The sequence below is a fragment of the Chlorocebus sabaeus genome, chromosome 3, assembly GCF_047675955.1.
Source record: "Chlorocebus sabaeus isolate Y175 chromosome 3, mChlSab1.0.hap1, whole genome shotgun sequence".
NCBI classification, from domain to species: domain Eukaryota; kingdom Metazoa; phylum Chordata; class Mammalia; order Primates; family Cercopithecidae; genus Chlorocebus; species Chlorocebus sabaeus.
This window is the reverse complement of record NC_132906.1, coordinates 86838897-86857711: the sequence shown is the minus strand read 5'-3', so window position 1 is coordinate 86857711 and position 18815 is coordinate 86838897.

Below are 18815 nucleotides of genomic sequence, written 5' to 3'. Positions count from 1 at the left end.
CTTTCAAATAGCAGACAAAATAGCTAAGATATAATTTTTAAAATCACCCATTATTGTCAGAAACAAAAAACCACAACTTGAATATCAACAGCTAACACCAATACAGAGATAATCTGATATTAGAATTTTCTGTCAAAGATTTTAACAAGACCATCTTAAAAGCAATTATAAATTCTTGGGAAACAGGCACAAGATAGAAAATCTTGCAAAAGAAATGAAACTTACATAAGAGAACCAAATGGTAATTATTGCACTTACAAATATAATAATAGATAAAAAGAAAATGAAAACTGACTGCATGGGCCTAAAAATTGAGTGGAGATGAGAGAATATAGTCAGTGAACTTGAGGACTTAAAGACAGACAGATGCATAGAATAAACCTAGACTGAACAGCGAAGAGGACATATTCTGGGAAAATAAAATGAACAGAGGCTCAGGAATCTGTAGGACAATAACAAAAACATGCACCATTTGTATCATTATAGATTTAGAAGAAGAGGTAAATTAAAGTAGGGCTGATAGAACATTTGAAGTAATGATGGCTGAAAACAAACCAAATTTAGTAAAAGAAAGAAATCTACAGGATGGAGAAGCTGAGTGAACCACAAAGGAATAAAACTAAACAAATTCATGCCAAAGAAAGAATAACTAAGCTTTTGAAAACTAACGACAAAGAAAAAAATCTTAAAAGCAGACAGAGAGAAATGGCAAACGACTGATAGATCATTCAAATGGCAGCACATTTCATGTAAGAAGCCATGGAGGCGAGCCAGAAGTGCAAAACATTTTTCAAATACTGAAACACACACACACACGCACACACATTTCCTTCAGGAATGACGCGACACAGAAATATAGACAGCCTCAGATAAAGAAAAGCTAATATAGTATTTTGCTAGTAAACATATCTATAAACAACGGCTAAAGAAAAGTCTTTAAACAGAAAGGAAATTACGTAAAACAAACACAAACTCAGAGCCTTAAGAAGGAAGAAAACACAATGGAAGAAGTAGAAATGGGAGTACATGTAATAGGCAATTCATATCGTGAGTTTTATAAATCAGACTTTCAGCAAAGATAATACCATCTGAGGGTAAACTCAATGATATTTAAAGGTAGAGAGGGTAGAATGATCTAAACAGGGTAGAATGATCTAAATAGAAATCAGCTTTTGAACTTTTAATCAATGTGGTAAAAAAAAAAACAAGACTACCTATATAGGGGTCTTAAAATAGAAACAGCGCACACTGATCAGAAAAAAAAAAGCAATCAAAAATCAATAAATGCACATTTCAAAGTTATCACCAGGAAGCCTGATTTCTAATGTCTTATATTTGAGTATACATTGTTTATTTATTCTCCCCTTCAGGAAATAGTTCTACTTATTTCAGAGACTCTTCATCCATTATTTAGTGAAATGCATTAAAATTCTTCTTGCTGCTAAATCAGTATATACTTTTCAAAATAACTAATATATTCGAGAGACTATTTGGAAAATTTGAGTATGAATTGAACATTAAGTAAAATTGGGAATTATTGTTAGCTTTATAATCTATGTTTATTATGAGAATTATAAAATAGACAAACTGGCTTACTTGTAGATGAGGGGACCTGGTAATTTTAGTTTTTTTTCACATAGTTATACTTACACACACATACTATATATACACACACACACACACACACACACACGCAAATATGGCAAAAATGTTAACAACTATTAGATTTAGGGGTGAACACCCAAATACTCAATATATTATTATTTAAACTCTTCTGCATGTTTTAATTTTTTCTTAAAGAGAATAAAACTAAGGAGAAAAAAACATAGAAGTGCTTTCTTAAATTATAAACAAAATGATTCATCATGTTATTCCAGTCAATCAGAAAAATAATTCTATCTTAACATACTGTTTAAGTTGATCTTATTCTTTTAAAATGTCCATTTTGTTTTTGTCTTATAGTATACATAGTATATTAACATAGTGCTTCTATATAAGTACTACTATATGACTATATATGATCAAAATTACTAAAACTGGTTTGATTTTGTTGTTTTATAGATTGATAATTTAGTATTTCTTATGGTTTGAAATAATTTATTTTCCAAAGAACCTGGTTTCTGTGATGCTTTTATCTCAGGTTTCTTCAAAACATTTTAGCAATAAATAATTTCAGAAGCTATTCCAGGTAAAGAAGGGCAAAGTATGACCTACTCTCACTGGTATAAAAGGTTGTGACTTACAGAATGAAAACATAAAGAAAACCTGAGTAATATGTGTTCAAATTCTTAACAGTGAAACTGTTCCAAAGGCTAGCAGGGCTGTAATTTATCCAGATTTTGTTTTGTATAGGGATTAATTTGACTTTAGTGTGGTTGGGGAAAATGATGTTAGTTACAAGAAAAATAGTAGACCTAAATGTAGGAGGAAATGGGCCCCTGTAGAATTGCTGAAGATTTTCTTTTCAGGAACTCAAAGAGGTGACATTTTCCTTGAAGCAATTTCATGAAGTGCATTGGTGATTTAAGATGTTAATTAATAGGAATATTCTGAAGCACGGTTATATATATAAAAAGTGATAGAGTAATTGACCTTAAGAAATCACTTAATTTTCAAATGCAATGCCATGTTTGGAAAGTGTAGCCATTTCTGGGCTCAGTGCACATGGGGATGAGGTTTTTCAGCCTCCCAGGATCAATAGTGCATTACGGGGAAACAAAAGAGTGGAAACTCAGCTGCAAGAGGGAAGCCTGTTCCTTCAGGTGGAGAGCCTGGGCAGGTTTCAATAGCCGCCTCGGAACACTTTCTCCAGCCTCTCCACGGCACTGTCTCATATTGATTGAACTCCAATCATTTCACTTCTCTCTAAACCCTCCACAATAATCAGGTACAGGGAAACCACACTATTGGAGGAAGGAGAAAAATAAAATGAAAACTTGAGTTAAACCACCATAATCCATTTTTAATCCCTGCTTCTAAAATTGGGCTAAAAATGCATGAGAACGTGCCCTGAAAGCTATCCGCAAGTCAAAAGACACTGTTTTTTTCTTTTTTAATTTTGTGCTGACACCTGAACCTTCTGGAATTCAATGCCTGATACAGTACACAAAAGTATATTCATTCGGGCGGCAGTCACAGATGCACCTTGCACTTCACCAGTAAACTTTCCTTAAAATTAATCATTAAAACTCTAGTGAAATTAGAATATGGCTATCTTAAGAACATGTTCCCAAGGATTTACAAGGTTTCTTAATTCCACTGCAAGCACCCAAGTAAAGGAATGCTTTGTGATGTCTGTTAATCTTGGACTTTCAGGCACAGAAAAATTATTCTTTCTCAGAGACGTTGAGACTGAGGCATCCATCACCTTCAAATTTTCATTCCACAAACCTGGAAGTATTTCAAGTATAAAAATGGCTTCGTCTAGTTTTATACTTTAACTTCCCATAAAGTAGTTGATGCTCTTTAAAAATGGAGGAAGAGTGACATAACATTAAAAAGTGAAGTACAATCTTTTCCTAAAATTTGGGTCAATTTAACTAAAGTGCCTTTCTTTCTTTCCCGACAGTTGGCTGGTGTTCTAAACCCAATTTGGAACTGCTTACTCAACTGAACTCCAATGTGCATGTCAGCTGCCTCGAGGTAAGTGAACTTTGTCTTCCTCGAGGTAAGTGAACTTTGTCTTCCTCGAGGTTAGTGAACTTTGTCTTCCTCGAGGTAAGTGAACTTTGTCTTCCTCTCATTTGAGTAAAGCAGATGGTGCTTTCCTTGTTTTGAAATAAAATAGCACTGGGCATTCCTTCTTTGGCCATTAGAGTCTTGGAAACAGGCATATAATTCTGATGTAGTTTAAGGATTTCACAAACAGTGGTGAAATCAGAGTTTATTGTAACTGGGTGTAACTACGCTATTTAAAATGCCGAACTTCTATTTCAGAATTATTGTGCACAGTGGCAATGTATTAATACCGGCTTTGTTAGCTCATGGATTGCTCTGCGCAGTGACTTATGTAAAAAATGGATTCTGCTCCTGCCTGCGTGTTTCCACCTTGCAGTATGTGAACTGTAGCCAATCACATAGAACAATCTTGGTCTCTGAAGCTCCGTCTTTTCATTCTCCTGGAAACACATTTTAAAAACCGGTGCATTTTGCAAGATGAAGAAGGATCAGATGTCAGCACTTTAAGAAGCCTCAGAAAGTTCACCACTCATAGGGATAAATCTCAGGTTCATTTGATTAAATAAATGACTGCTTAATGAATAGACACTTGGTGAACAACTAATTTCATCTTTTGGAATGTCCTTAGGAAGAAAAGGCAATGATTAAAAAGGAAAAGAAAAGTAGATGAAAAATTGAACCATATGCATTAAAAACAATCACGGTACACACATTTTCATGGCCAGATCCATAGGAGTATTTTCCCTCCAGCCTTCATAGTAAAATTAACATGATCACTTTGACCCGAGGTACTTTAGAAGAGAACAGTAAGTGTGTAAGTGCTTGAATCCTTAATGGTGTCAATTTTGATCAACTGCAAGCAGGCAGTGGCCAGTTACAGTAACATTGAGGGAAAGCCCTGTTTAAACACACCAAAGTCACATATTGAGGTCATAGAACGTTAAAGAAAGGTGGTTTTAATAAAGAACTCTTTTTATACTGAACGTATTTGTTTAGATTTATATTCTGTAGACTCTGATGACAACTCAATAATGATTGCTCCAGACCTCTGTATTAATAAGATTTAATATAGTAAAATTTCCAGAAATGTGTTTTTTGAAATATTATGAGTCAGGAAATATTCCTCTGAAGCTGAATCTCATCAACAGATTTTATGAGTTTGAATTCAAAGAATTATATATAGTTTCTACAAAAAAAATGACCCCATAGCAAGCAAATTAGTTAACTAGTTCTTATGCATGACAGATACGTATGCTAGAATGCAATACGTCTTCTATGAACCTTTTGAAGTTCACTTTTTTTAGAGTTAAGAGTAGAACAGAATCCATTCTGTTTGCAGATGTATTGCATTGTAATTGCCTGAGGTCTTGGGCCGAAATATTAGTTATTTAAAAACACACTACAGATTTTAAAATTTTAAATGGGTCTCTTAGATCACTCAAAAGCGGTGAAATATTCTGTTGGCAATACAAAGAATTCAGTATGTATGCAGTAACTTAATTTAACAATGGGGATAAATGCCCCATATATTAAAATTATTTTAGGATGTTTTCTTACGTATGGCTTGATGTTAATATAATTATTTTTGAGCAAAAAGAACATTTGAAGTAGGCATTTGTGAAGAAAAAATCTTACTTGATTTATGTAGTTATTTCTCTTATCCTGAGGCGGGTTTATTACTGCTCTACATTAATCTCAATGTTCTTTTCTAAATTTAAAAGAATTCATTTTGTGTTATCAATTTATAAATTTTTAAAAATGGTTAATAGGACTAAAAACAAATTCTTTTTACCTGATGATTTAAAAATAGAAACTCTATAAATTCCTAAAATGATTATATATAAATGTGATATATGGAAACATCAATGTGCTTCAAACATATCTGGATTGAGGTATGCATGCAAAAGTTACAGTATTGCAATAGCACTAGCATCTTTTCCCATTTTTCTAAATGGCATTTCTGCATGCAAATTAACAAGAACAAATTAACTAGAAACAAAAATCAAACCCAAATATTTCATTCCAACTTTAAAAAAATATTTTAATCTTTCTCATCACAATTAAATTAGGATTTGCCATGTGTGTACAGCCCCCTAAGTGACAATACAGCACTGCTTCAGGCAACGCTGAAGTTTGTTCACTTAATATTCATATCTCAAGATTTCTTTCTTTCCTTTTCTTTTTGGTAGAAATATGTATCATTTTATTTTCTTATTTTGTTTTTTATTTTTAATTTCAGCTTTTATTTTAGGTACGGGGGTACATGTGTCGGTTTGTTACATGGGTATATCGGACCTAGACAGTGAGCACATTATCATTTTTGATCAGCCTTCGTTTATAATGATGCTTGAAAGATATATTGGATTGAATGTAATTCTAGATACTACGTCCAAAAATTGTCAAGTTAATTGAAACAGCCATATAATCACTGCTTTAATATTATGCAACTCAAAGTAATTTGACTACGCCCTTTTCCAAATTCCAATCAATTTGACTGAGTCATCAAAATTGACATTGCTAGAAGCCAACGGACTATATCTCAGTGAATAATAAACACATGAAATTAAATCAATAATAACAGTTGAAAATATGTACAATAAAATACTTTTAGTAGAATTTGAAACCATTTTTATAAATAAATGTTTGTTTTATTGACTTCAAAAAATAAAATCCCTGAGACTATAGGATTCTTCTGTAACATCAATAACATTCTTTCCAAAAGAACTTATAATTGTCATCATGATATCACGCTAACGGATTGTTGCCATATTAATATTTTCTCCCTTTTAAGTTCCTTTGGTTTATCTAAGAACATAGGAAATTGTATGTCATTATAATAGAGATGTGTATTTCAAATGGTATTTTGTTTTGTCAAGGAAAAATGCTGCATAGCAGCGCCAATAGTAGCAGTTTAACTTCCAAACCAGATTCCTCTAAGGAAATGCTTCTGAAAAAGCTTGATTCATATTGATGTACTGTCATGTTAGGAGCAGAATTTTCCAACTGAAAAATGTCTTCTATGGCTTGTAGTTAGTCAAATGATCTAACATTTCTTGACCAACCACTTAAGAATCAGAAGTTTGGGAATTATTTATTATTGATCCCTTTATTGTGGAAATATTGAAGTTAAAACTCTTGTACTTCTACATCCTCTCAAGCATTGCAGTGTGTGTGTGTGTTTGTGTGTGTGTGTGTTTGTGTGTGTGTGTGTGTGTGTGTGTGTGTGTGCATGTAAAATCCCTAGTGGCTTTTTATCAGCCTTCACTTTGAGCTTTCTTCCCATTATCTTATCCATTAAATATTCTTGGTAGATCTTCTACAAGAATCACAGTTTTGATCATGTTACTCCTGCTCAAAAATCTTTCAACATAGTCGTATTTTCATGCCATTCTAGGCAGTATTTATGGGCTAAATATTTGACTTTGTCATTATATTATCACATGCATCATTTTAATTTTATTCTCTATCCTTTATATACGTGTCACCTCCTTTTTAATACATACTACCATGCCGTGCACCTCCAACAAAATTATGAGTTACCTATGGGCAGAGAGACTGTGCATACAAATACATTCCACTTTTACAAGGCAAGAATCACATATTCATATAGGCACTCCTGCTGAGTAAGTGTGAAACAATATATTAATTTATACTTGACTAACATAATCAAGAAGCACTGTATTTACTGTGCTTGTATCTTTATGCTGGAGTTTTAAGTATTTGTTTTTAATCTGTATTAAAACTGATATTGAAAATATTATGAAATTGGACTGGCGGAACCCTGTGCTTTCTGGAGTCTGATGATTCTGAACGTTTAAAATATGTGCCCTTCATAAAAGGAAAATATTCACCCCATTACCATCGCTACCCTATTATAGCTTAAATATACATTGTGGATGTGTATAGAGTATATGGCCCTGGATAACTTAAGAAATGGAGGGCGTACTATGTAAAATAATTATCATTTGTAAAATATCTCTGAAAAGGAATATTTTGACTTTGTAACTCTTAAATATTTTCATTAGTTTCCTTTTATAATAATTTAGAGGCACAGAAGAACTAAACTGATATTATAGAGTTTCCATAAATTATCCATCCAGCTTTTGCTAATAGTAACCTTTTTTTATTATGCTTTAAGTTCTAGGGTACATGTGCGCAATGTGCAGGTTTGTTACATATGTATACATGTGCCATGTTGGTGTGCTGCACCCATTAACTCGTCATTTACATTAGGTATATCTCCTACTGCTATCCCTCCCCACTCCCCGCACCCTACGACAAGCCCTGGTGTGTGATGTTCCCCTTCGTGTGTCCAAGTGATCTCCTTGTCCAATTCCCACCTATGAGTGAGAACATGCAGTATTTGGTTTTCTGATCTTGCGATAGTTTGCTGAGAATGATGGTTTCCAGCTGCATCCACGTTCCTACAAAGGACATGAACTCATCCTTTTTTATGGCTGCAGAGTATTCCATGGCGTATATGTGCAACATTTTCTTAATCCAGTCTATCATTGATGGACATTTGGGTTGGTTCTAAGTCTTTGCTATTGTGAATAGTGCCGCAATAAACATACGTGTGCATGAGTCTTTATAGCAGCATGATTTATAATCCTTTGGGTATATACCCAGTAGTGGGATGGCTGGGTCAAATGGTATTTCTAGTTCTAGATCCTTGAGGAATCGTCACACTGTCTTCCACAATGGTTGAACTAATTTACAGTTCCACCAACAGTGTAAAAGTGTTCCTGTTTCTCCACATCCTCTCCAGCACCTGTTGTTTCCTAACTTTTTAATGATTGCCATTCTAAGTGGTGTGAGATGGTATCTCATTGTGGTTTTGATTTGCATTTCTCTGATGACCAGTGAGGATGAGCATTTTTTCCTGTGTCTTTTGGCTGCATAAATGTCTTCTTTTGAGAAGTGTCTGTTCATATCCTTTGTTTGCCCACTTTTTGATGGTTTTTTTCCCCCTGGAAAATGGTATTTAATTTCCATAATTTTGGCATCAGAATTGCTCTTTACACTTGTTTTGTTGGTATTTTTTAGTTTTTCAATTGGCAACATTAGGAAATACATACTGATTGTCTTCCATCATAAAGACAGAAGTTATTCGCCTACTGATGGAATAAAACAATAATACTTCTTAAGAATTGTTTTCAAAATTTTCTATCATGTATCTAACTCTATTCTTTATTTTGTGTAGTATAGTGGGGCCAGTGGGACTTGTTAACCAACCCCATAAAGATGTTGTCGCTAATATGCAGATTGTGAGAAAATCTAAAGGCAAATCTCTTGATTTCTTCAACAAATAAGAGAGAGAGAAGTTACAATCTGTAGATTAAAAACTTAATAAACATACCAATCAGTTGTATTGTTTGGACTTTGTTTTTTTTATCCTGATTTAAAGAAACTAAAAAATACATGACACAAGGGACTTCTGCTTCAGGAAAGATAGAGTAAATACACTTTTTCCTACTCCTCCCGCTAAGTAAAAACAAAACAAGTATGTGTTCGTGTGTGTGTGTGCGCGCACGCGTGTGTGTGTGTGTGTGTGTATGGGGTGGGAAGACTATGAAAGATTGACAGAAGGCAGACCAGCTAAGGAACTCCAGACTTGAGGAACAACATTATAATGAGTTTGCTTGGTTTTCTTATGGCCTTATATATTCTAGACTTAGTGTTGAAAAAGCCAGCAACCTAGAAATGCCATTGGGTACACACAAAGATGTCTCCAACAAAAGCCTGATCTCTCTAGCCAAAAGACCAGAAAATAGGTAACCTAATGAAGCAGAGAACTCTCAGAACATATTTCATCTATGGCATCCAAACACAGCAGAAAATTATTTTACATCTTTACCCTTACCCATACCAGCAAAAGCTAAGTGGGTATACTAGCCTTTGAAAGTGAAGCAGTGTAAGTATCCCAACATCTCCACAAGGGTGGCATGAGGAAGACAAAAGAGAATGGGCAATTTCATTCTTGGGGCTACTTACCAGGACCTTCACCCAATGGTATCAATGAAATTCAAGTGAGGAACCTATACTTCTATCCCACCTGGCATTGATAATGCACCACCCCTCATCATATTGGGGTAGTGTCATTGGAGGCTAGTGGAAAATCAGAACTTTCATCATTGCCCAGTAGTAATGAGGTAACTCCTACTGTGGTGTCATCCACACATCTTCACCTCCTATCCTATCCAGTGATAATCCACACAATTAAAGTCAATGGGAAAGCTGGATTTCTATCTTCACCTGTAAATAACTGGAGTCCCAAAACATAATATAATATCCACTTTTTTCCATGGAAAAATCACTTCTCATATGAAGCATCAGAAAGCCCTGAAACTGAATGAAAAAGACTATAAATGAATGTCAACATCAAGATGACAGAGATGTTGAAACCATATGACAAAGTTTTTAAAGCAGCAATGATAGAAAACTTGCAATAAGAACTTACAAACAGACCTGAGAAAAAAAATAAAAACAAAATAAAACTCAAAAACCAAAAAGCCTCAGGGAGAATACAGGAAGTTTCAGCAAAGAAATGGAAGGCATAAGAAAGAATCAAATACAACTTTTACAACTAAAATATGCACACTGTAAAGAAAGCCCAGTAGATAATCTCAACAGAATAATGGAGAGAACATAGGAGATGATCAGTGAAGCAGAATATAGAATAAGCTAAATCATCCAATATAAAATAGAGACAGAAAATAGATTGTAAACAAAGCATACACTTAGGAGTCTCTGGAAATATAACAGAAGATCTCACATCCATGTCATACAGTACTGAAAGGAGAAGACAAAGAAGAAATGGCTGAAAAAGAGAGTAATAATGGGTGAACTACTTCCAGCATTTTTTCAAATGACGTAAACTTGCCTATTGAAAGAGTTAAGTAAATCCCAAACAAGATAAACCCAAAGAAACATACACCAAGACATCAGATCATCAAACTTTTCAAAACTGAAGACAAGAAAAAAATCTTGAAAGCAGCCAGAGAGCAATAACACCATATTTATAAAGGGAAAGCAATTCAATTGACAGCAAATTTGTCATCAGAAACCATAAAGGCCAGAATGAAAGGCATAATATTTTTCTGAAAGGAAAAGAGCAGTCAATCTACTATTCTATAACTAGAAAACTAGTCTTTAAGAATGAATGAGAAATCAAGAAATTTTCAGATAAGTGAAAACAAAGAGAAGTTGCTACCAGTGTACCTACCCTAAAAGAATGGCTAAAGAAATATTCTAAATAGAAAAGAATGAACCCTGGAATATTAAGGAGGAAGAACAAACAAGTAAAAATATGATGAATAAAATATTATTTTATTTTTTCTTGAGTTTTCTAAGTTATGTTTTGTGGCTGAATAAGAATTATAACCCTGTGTGATGTGATGTTAAATGAACGTGCAAAGGAAATATTTATAACAATTATTAATAGGGTAGGTAAAGGAATTTAAAGGTAAAAAAAATTATATACAATTGAGCTGATAAACTGATTGTGTTAGCCTGTTCTCACACTGCTGATAAAGGCATATCTGAGACTGGGTACTTTATAAAGGAAAGAGGTTTAATTGAGTCACATGTCCACATGGCTGGGGAGGCCTCACAATCATGGTGTGAGACGAAGGAAGAGCAAAGGAACGCCTTACATGGCAGCAGGCAAAGAGAAAATGAGAACCACGAGAAAGGGGTTTCCCTTTATAAAACCATCAGCTCTTGTGAGACTTACTCACTACCAAGAGAACAGTATGGGAAAAACTGCCCGCATGATTCAATTTTCTCCCACTGGGTCCCTCTCACAACATGTGTGAATCTCAATATGAGATTCAGGTGGGGACACAGCCAGACCATATCACTGATGATACTAGGACATGGTGAAAAAGTGTCCAAATATATACATTCAAAAACAGTATAGATAAATAAAAACGGAATTTGAAAAAATGCTTAAGTAACTTACAGGAAAGTGGGAAAAGTAAAATAGAAATAAATTCTACACCTAGAAATGAAGGACAAAGGGAACAATATAAAATCATATAAAATGGCAGATTTATGACATTAATAATTATATTAAATACAAATGGTCTCAATACACCAATTTGAAAAAACGATTCAGAGTATGGCTTTATATACATGACCAAACTTTATTTTGTGTAAAAGAAACTCAATTAGAATTTAATGATATAGACAGACTGAAGTTAAAGATATTATGAAAAGACTTTTTCTGAAAATGTTAATAAAAATAAATAAGGAGTGGCTATATAAAAACAGATAATACAGACTTCAGAGTAAACAAAAACACCAGAGATAAAGATTGACATTAAATAATGATAAAATGGTCAATCCAACAAAGAGACATTGTAATCCTAAATGTACATGCATCAAAGAACAAACCTACAAAATTTGTGAAAGGAAAAAAAAAAAAAAACTGATGAACTAGAAGGAGAAATAGAAAAATCCTTAATTATAATTGGAGACGTTAATATCCCATTAATAATTTTCATAACAACTGGATATGTAATCAACAAAGATAAGAAAACTCAACCCCACCACTAAACAACAATATCTAATATATTTACAAAACCCTCCCACCTGACAATAGCAGGATACACATTTTTTCAAGCACCTATGAAATGTATACAAAGATAGGTCATTTCCAGGATCATAAAACATATCTCAACACATTTTAAATAAGTGAAATAATAGAGCTGACCACAATGGAATTAAAAGTCAATAATAAAAAATAGCAGAAAAATCTCCAAACATGTGGAAAATAAACAACATACTTTATAATAATCCATGGGTTAACTGAAAGTCTTAAGAAAAAGATTACATTGAACTGAATCAAAATGAAAATGTGTCCTATCAAAATGTGGGATGCACACACAAGCAGTGCTGAGAGGAAATGTATAGAACCAAACACTCATGTTAGAAAAATAGGAAAACTATTAAATTGAAAATATAAGCTCTGACCGTCATAAGAAACAGAGCAAAATAAACCCAAAGCAAACAAAAGGAAAGAAATAATAAAGATATGAACATGAATCAATGAAATTGAAAACAGACAAAAACAATACAGATAATCAATGAAACAAAGAGCTAGTCCTTTGAAAAGGTCAGTATAATTGAAAAACCTCTAGCAGAACTAACAGAGAAAATAAGAGGGAAGATGAAAATTAACCAATGTCAGGATTCAACCAGGGAGTATCAATGACTAAAATTACTGCAGAAATCAAAAGGTGACATGGGGAAACTGCGAACAACTCTATGCACATTAATTTGATGACTTAAATAAAATGAATCAATTCCTTAAAAAGTGCAAACTATCACAACCCACCTAATATGATATATATAATTTCAGTTGTTTTATAACTACCGAATACATTTAATGTGTAATTTTTTAAAAGTAGGCCGTGATGGTTTCACTGGAGGGTTGTACCAAATGCTTAAAGAATTAAAACTAATTCTATACAACCTCTTGTAAAAAATTAGAAGAGGAGGAACACTTCTCAATTTATTTTATGAATCTTCTATTACCTTTATAACAAAGCTGGATAAAGACAGTACAAAAACAGAAAAATCACAGATTAATAACCTTGTGAATATAGTTATAAACTCCTTAATAAAATGTTAGAAAATGAAACTCAGCAATATACAAATAGAATAATACAACATGGTCAACTTGGGTTTATTCCAGAAATGCATGTCTGATTCAACACTTAAGATTTAATTAAAATAATATGGGAAAGAAAAATTATATGATCATATCAATTGGTATAGAAATAGCATTTTACAAGTACAAATCCATTCATGATTTTAAAAATCACTCTGAAACATAGCAATACAAGAAATCTTGTTCAACTTAATAAATATACTTCAGTATAAAGTTATTACAATTAAGGTTTAAAAACGAATTATTTGCCCAATCCCCACCAAAAATCAGGAAAACCATTTCACTTTTATTTTACACAGGGCTGGAATTTCTAAATAAATAAAAGCAAAGTAAGAAAAAATAAAAACAAAGTAAGAAATGGGGATTTTAAAACTATGTATTGGAGAGGAAAAAATAAAACTCTTTCTGTTTGCAGATGACATAATTGTCTGGGTAGAAAGTCCTAAGGACTTTACAAATAAACTCCTGAAAACAGAAAGTGAATTCATCAAGTTTACAAGAAAATAATACACATAAAAAATCAATCATATTTTCACTTACTAGCAATGAATACTACAATGCTGAAATTAAAAACACAAAACCACTTATAATTACTAAAAACAAGAAAATATTTATGTGTAAGTTAAACAAAACATGTGTGGGATTTGTATGTTAAAAACAACACTACACAAATGAAACAAAACAAAAGCCTAAATAAATGGAAAAACACAACATATTTATGGATTAAAAAACTCCACACAGTGACTATGATGTTAATTCTTCCCAAATTGATTTACAAGCTTAATTCAATTTCTGCCAGCAACTCCAGAAATATTTTTCATAGAAATTATCAAGGTTATCCTAAAACTTATCTGAAAAGGCAAAACACTTAAAATAATATTATTTTTAAAAAGAAGAAGAAAGTGGGAGGAAACAGTTTACTCAATTTCAAGACATGATATAGCAGTAGCAATCAAGGGTGGTGGAGGGATAGACACAAAAATCAATAGGACAGAATAGAAAATACAGAATTAGACCCACAAAAACTTGCCCAACTAATTTTTGGCCAAAGCAATCTGAGAAGGAAAGGTAGTCTTTTTAATAAATAGTGCTTAAGCAATGAGAAATCCATGGAGAATGGGGAATGTTAGTCTAAGCCTTACACCTTTCACAAAAAGTAACTCAACATGGGTCATGGATTTAAAACTAGAACGTAAAACTATAAAACTTTAAGCAAAGAATACAGAAAAAAATTCTTTGGGATGTAGGGCTAGCTCAAAGCATATAGAATTAACACCACAAGCACGATCCAAAACAGCAAAAATTATTAAATTTAACTTTACTGAAATTTTCAAAAAATTGTTCAAGAAAGACCCTATCAGGAGAATAAAAAGAAGACAAGCTACATAAGAAAAAGATATGAGAGTACATTTCACTGAAGATGCTACACAGATGGCTAATAAACATATGAAATTATGCTAAGCATCATAAGCCATTTGAGAAATGCAAATTACAATCCACAAAGAGCTACCTCTAAACACCTATCAGAATGGTTAAAATACATTTTACTGACAACACCAGGTGCTGGCAAGTATGCAGAGAAATTTTACTATTCAATGCACATTGTTGGTAGGTAAGGCAGTGAAACAACTGTGGAAAAGGGTTTTACAGTAGAACACAAACAGAAGTAACTAAACATGCAAATCACATACAACCCAGAAATTGTACTACAGAGCATTTATCTCAGATAAAGGCATTTGTACTAGTCAGGGTTCCCTAGAGGGACAGAACTCTCTCTATCTCTCAATCTCTCTTTCTTTCTTTCTCTCTCTATAGATAGATAGACAGATGGATAGATAGATAAATAAACAGACATATGTGTATATATATACATATATCTATATACATACATACATATATATGTGTATATCTTTGTATATAGAGATATACACATATATGTGTATATATCTACATATATATATATATATATGAATGGATTAAGTATTAACTTCCATGATCACAAGGTCCCACAGTAGCTGTCTGCAAGCTTGAGGAACAAAGAGAACCAGTCCAAGTCTCAAAACTGAAGAACTTAGAGTCTGATGTTCGAGGGCAGGAAGCATCAGCACGGGAGAAAGATGTAGTCTGGGAGGCTAGGCCAGTCTCACCTTTTCACGTTTTCTTGCCTGCTTTAAATTCGCTAGCGGCGGATTAGATTATGCCCACCAGATTAAGGGTGGATCTGCCTTCCCCTGCTCACTGACTGAAATGTTAATCTCCCTTGGCAACACCCTCACAGACACACCCAAGAACAATACTTTGCATCCTTCAACCCAATCTCCTAGGATTGAATCAAACACTAATCTAGGTACTTCTGTGAAGGGGCTTTGCTAATCAGATGACCTTAAAATAAAGAGTTTATCCTGGATTATCCACGTGATCCCAATATATTTGCATGAAAATCCAGCAATATGTAGCCTTTGAAAATCAAAGACATTTCTCCAGCTGGAGTCAGAGAAATGTGGAAAACAGAAAGTCAGAGCATAGATGAAACAAAAGAACTCGCAGAAATCTGATGTGTGCTCAGGCTTCAGGAAATTGTTGCTGGCTTACACACAGAAAAATTATAAGGCTTTTGAAACATTTTCATGTTGCTGTAACTAGAAAAGTTAATTTTCTAGCATGAAGCATTTTTAAGCTTTGTCTTCCTTGTCTCGTTATCAATAAAGGTTAAGTTGTTAAGTCAAATAGCAATATCAACATCATTTGTATAAATTTAGACAGAGTATAAGGTAATATGGTGGTCAGTGTCTATTTCCTTTGCTGTATTTACCCTTTCAATTTTACCATGTGCTTTTCTAACTGAAGGGAAAACTAAATTTCTTTCTTAGAGTCTAGAAATTAATTGAGATTTGGGAAGTTAAAGTTGCTGTGATTTTCTGGCTGTAATATATATATATTTAAGCCTAAATATATATCAGCATATATCTACATATTATAAAGAAATATATTTATAAGTGAATTATTTCCTTTACATTAAGATTTATGTTACAAGTTAGACAAAGGTGTCAAAAATGATGTGATAAATATAAATTAGTTTTTCTTATACTGAAAGATCTTTATAAATGAATCCATGTTTAGTGTGATTAACAATGAAAAACAAAAAAGTCTAATGAAGCAGAAAGTCATATAAATGAATAATTTCAAAAATACAATGATAGAGCATATTTAGATGCTCTTTAATAAAATACATATTTCCTTTATGTTTGGCTTCTTTAAGCAGTAAATTTTGCTTTTACTCTAAAGAGTTATCCAAGGACACTCTATGAAGAAATGCATGAAACATTTAAAAGTACAATTTTTCAAAAGTCAACATGACGACTCTCATACGAACATATAGTGAATCTGTGTTAAAGATCTGTTTAACTTACTGAAGAAAGTATCAGCATCATCACAAAGCTGGTTGAAAAGACAAATGTGAATGGCTGAACAAACATCACATGAAAGAAGGAATACAAGAATAAGATTATGAGGTTAGATAGAAAATTTGTTGATATGTCACAACAAAACCATACTATTCATTGTTATTAATCTTCCCAGGTAGACTTACAGGTTAACAAACAAACAAACAAACAAAAAACATAAAACAAAACTACAAGTTAGTGTTCAACTTTACATGGTATTGGACTTAATCTATAATAAATACTAAGACAAACAAAAAATCATTCTATAGGGGAAATAAATAAACCCAAGGTGTGCCTGTTAGGCATTGCTCTGGTGTTACACTGAAATGACATGTTATTTCATTTTTGCATAATTTTTTCTTAACATTAGGATACTAATTTTATTCTTTTTTGGTTGCTTTGATCTGGAACCAATTTTATTCTTTTTTGTTTCCTTTAACCAGGAAATGGTACTTCTGAGCTACAAAGAGAATATAGTGTTAAGCTTAGTGTATTCCAACTGCAGGTTTGTTGATTATGAAGTTCATTTCACATGTCAAGAACAATATCTAGTTTAAAGAATTTGACTAGAAATTAATAGAAAATATCATATGGCTTCCTACATTGCTAGACTGTTGCTGAATGATATTTTGTCTCAGTTTTCTCAATGTCTGTGTCTGTTTATATGTATATACCACATCACAACCCAAAATGTATTTCTGGTGATTTCAGTCAAAGGTTTTGAAAACCAATACTCTAGATTTCTCAAGCTGATTTTCTCCCTAACTATTGGTATTAGATCATTTTTTTCTCTGACAATAAAAAAAGGTCTGAGAGGAATTTTAATACAAAAGAAGAAAGGACATTGAAACTTATATCGAGGAACCTTGATCTTCTTATCAAAGTGAAAAGCAATCTGAGATTTTTAAAAATATGTAGACTATAAATTTCCTTCTGAAGTCTATTTCCACTGCATCCCAAAGTTGTGGTAGGGTGTATTTTTGTTTTCTTTCATCTCTAAGTATTTGATAATTTCCCTTGTGATTTTTTTTCCTTAACAAAATGATTGTTTAAAAATGTGTTGTTTAATAGTCACATATTTGTGAACTTATTTGTGGTAGGTTGTATTTTTGTTTTCTTTCATCTCTAAGTATTTGATTATTTCCCTTGTGATTTTTTTTTCTTAGCCAAATGATTGTTTAAGAATATGTTGTTTAATAGTCACATATTTGCAAACTTTATAGCTTTCTTTTTATGTTCCTTTTTAGTTTTATTCCATTGCAGTTGAATAACACACTTTGATTTAAAAATTTCTGTGTTTATCAAAACATGTTTTGTGGCCTAACATGTATTCTACCCTGAAGAATATTTCATGTGCACTTAAGAAGAATGTGCATTTTGCTGTTGGGTAGAGCAGGGGTGTCCAATCCTTTGGCTTCCTTATGCCACATTGGAAGAAGAATAAGAATTGTCTTGGGCCGTACATAACATACACTAACACCAACGATAACTGATAAGCTAAAGAAAAAAAAATTGCAAAAAATCTCAAAATGTTGCAAGAAAGTTTACAAGTTTGTGTTGATTCACAGTCAAAGCCATACTGGGCCTCATGCAGCCTGTGGACTGTGAGTTGAACAAGCTTTGGGTAGATAGAGTGCTATGTACTCAACAGTATCACTGCCCTTCCCAGATATTTCTATCTGACTCTTCACTGCCCTTCCCACGTATAAATATATATCATATAAATATGTGGTATATATATGGTATACATGTGGTATGTATGTGTGCGTATGTAACACATACCATACAAATACGTGGTTGGGGCAGTGAAGAGTCAGGTTTAGTTGGCTTATTATATTGTTCAAGTCCTCTATTTTCTTAGTGATATTTTTGTCTATATTTTCTATCCATACTTTGGGGCTCTGTTGCTTAGTGTATATATGCTTGCAATTGTTTTATCATCTTGAAAAATTGACTAATCAACATATATCTCCTTTTGTCACATGTAAGCCTTTTGACTTAAGCTATATCTTCTCTGA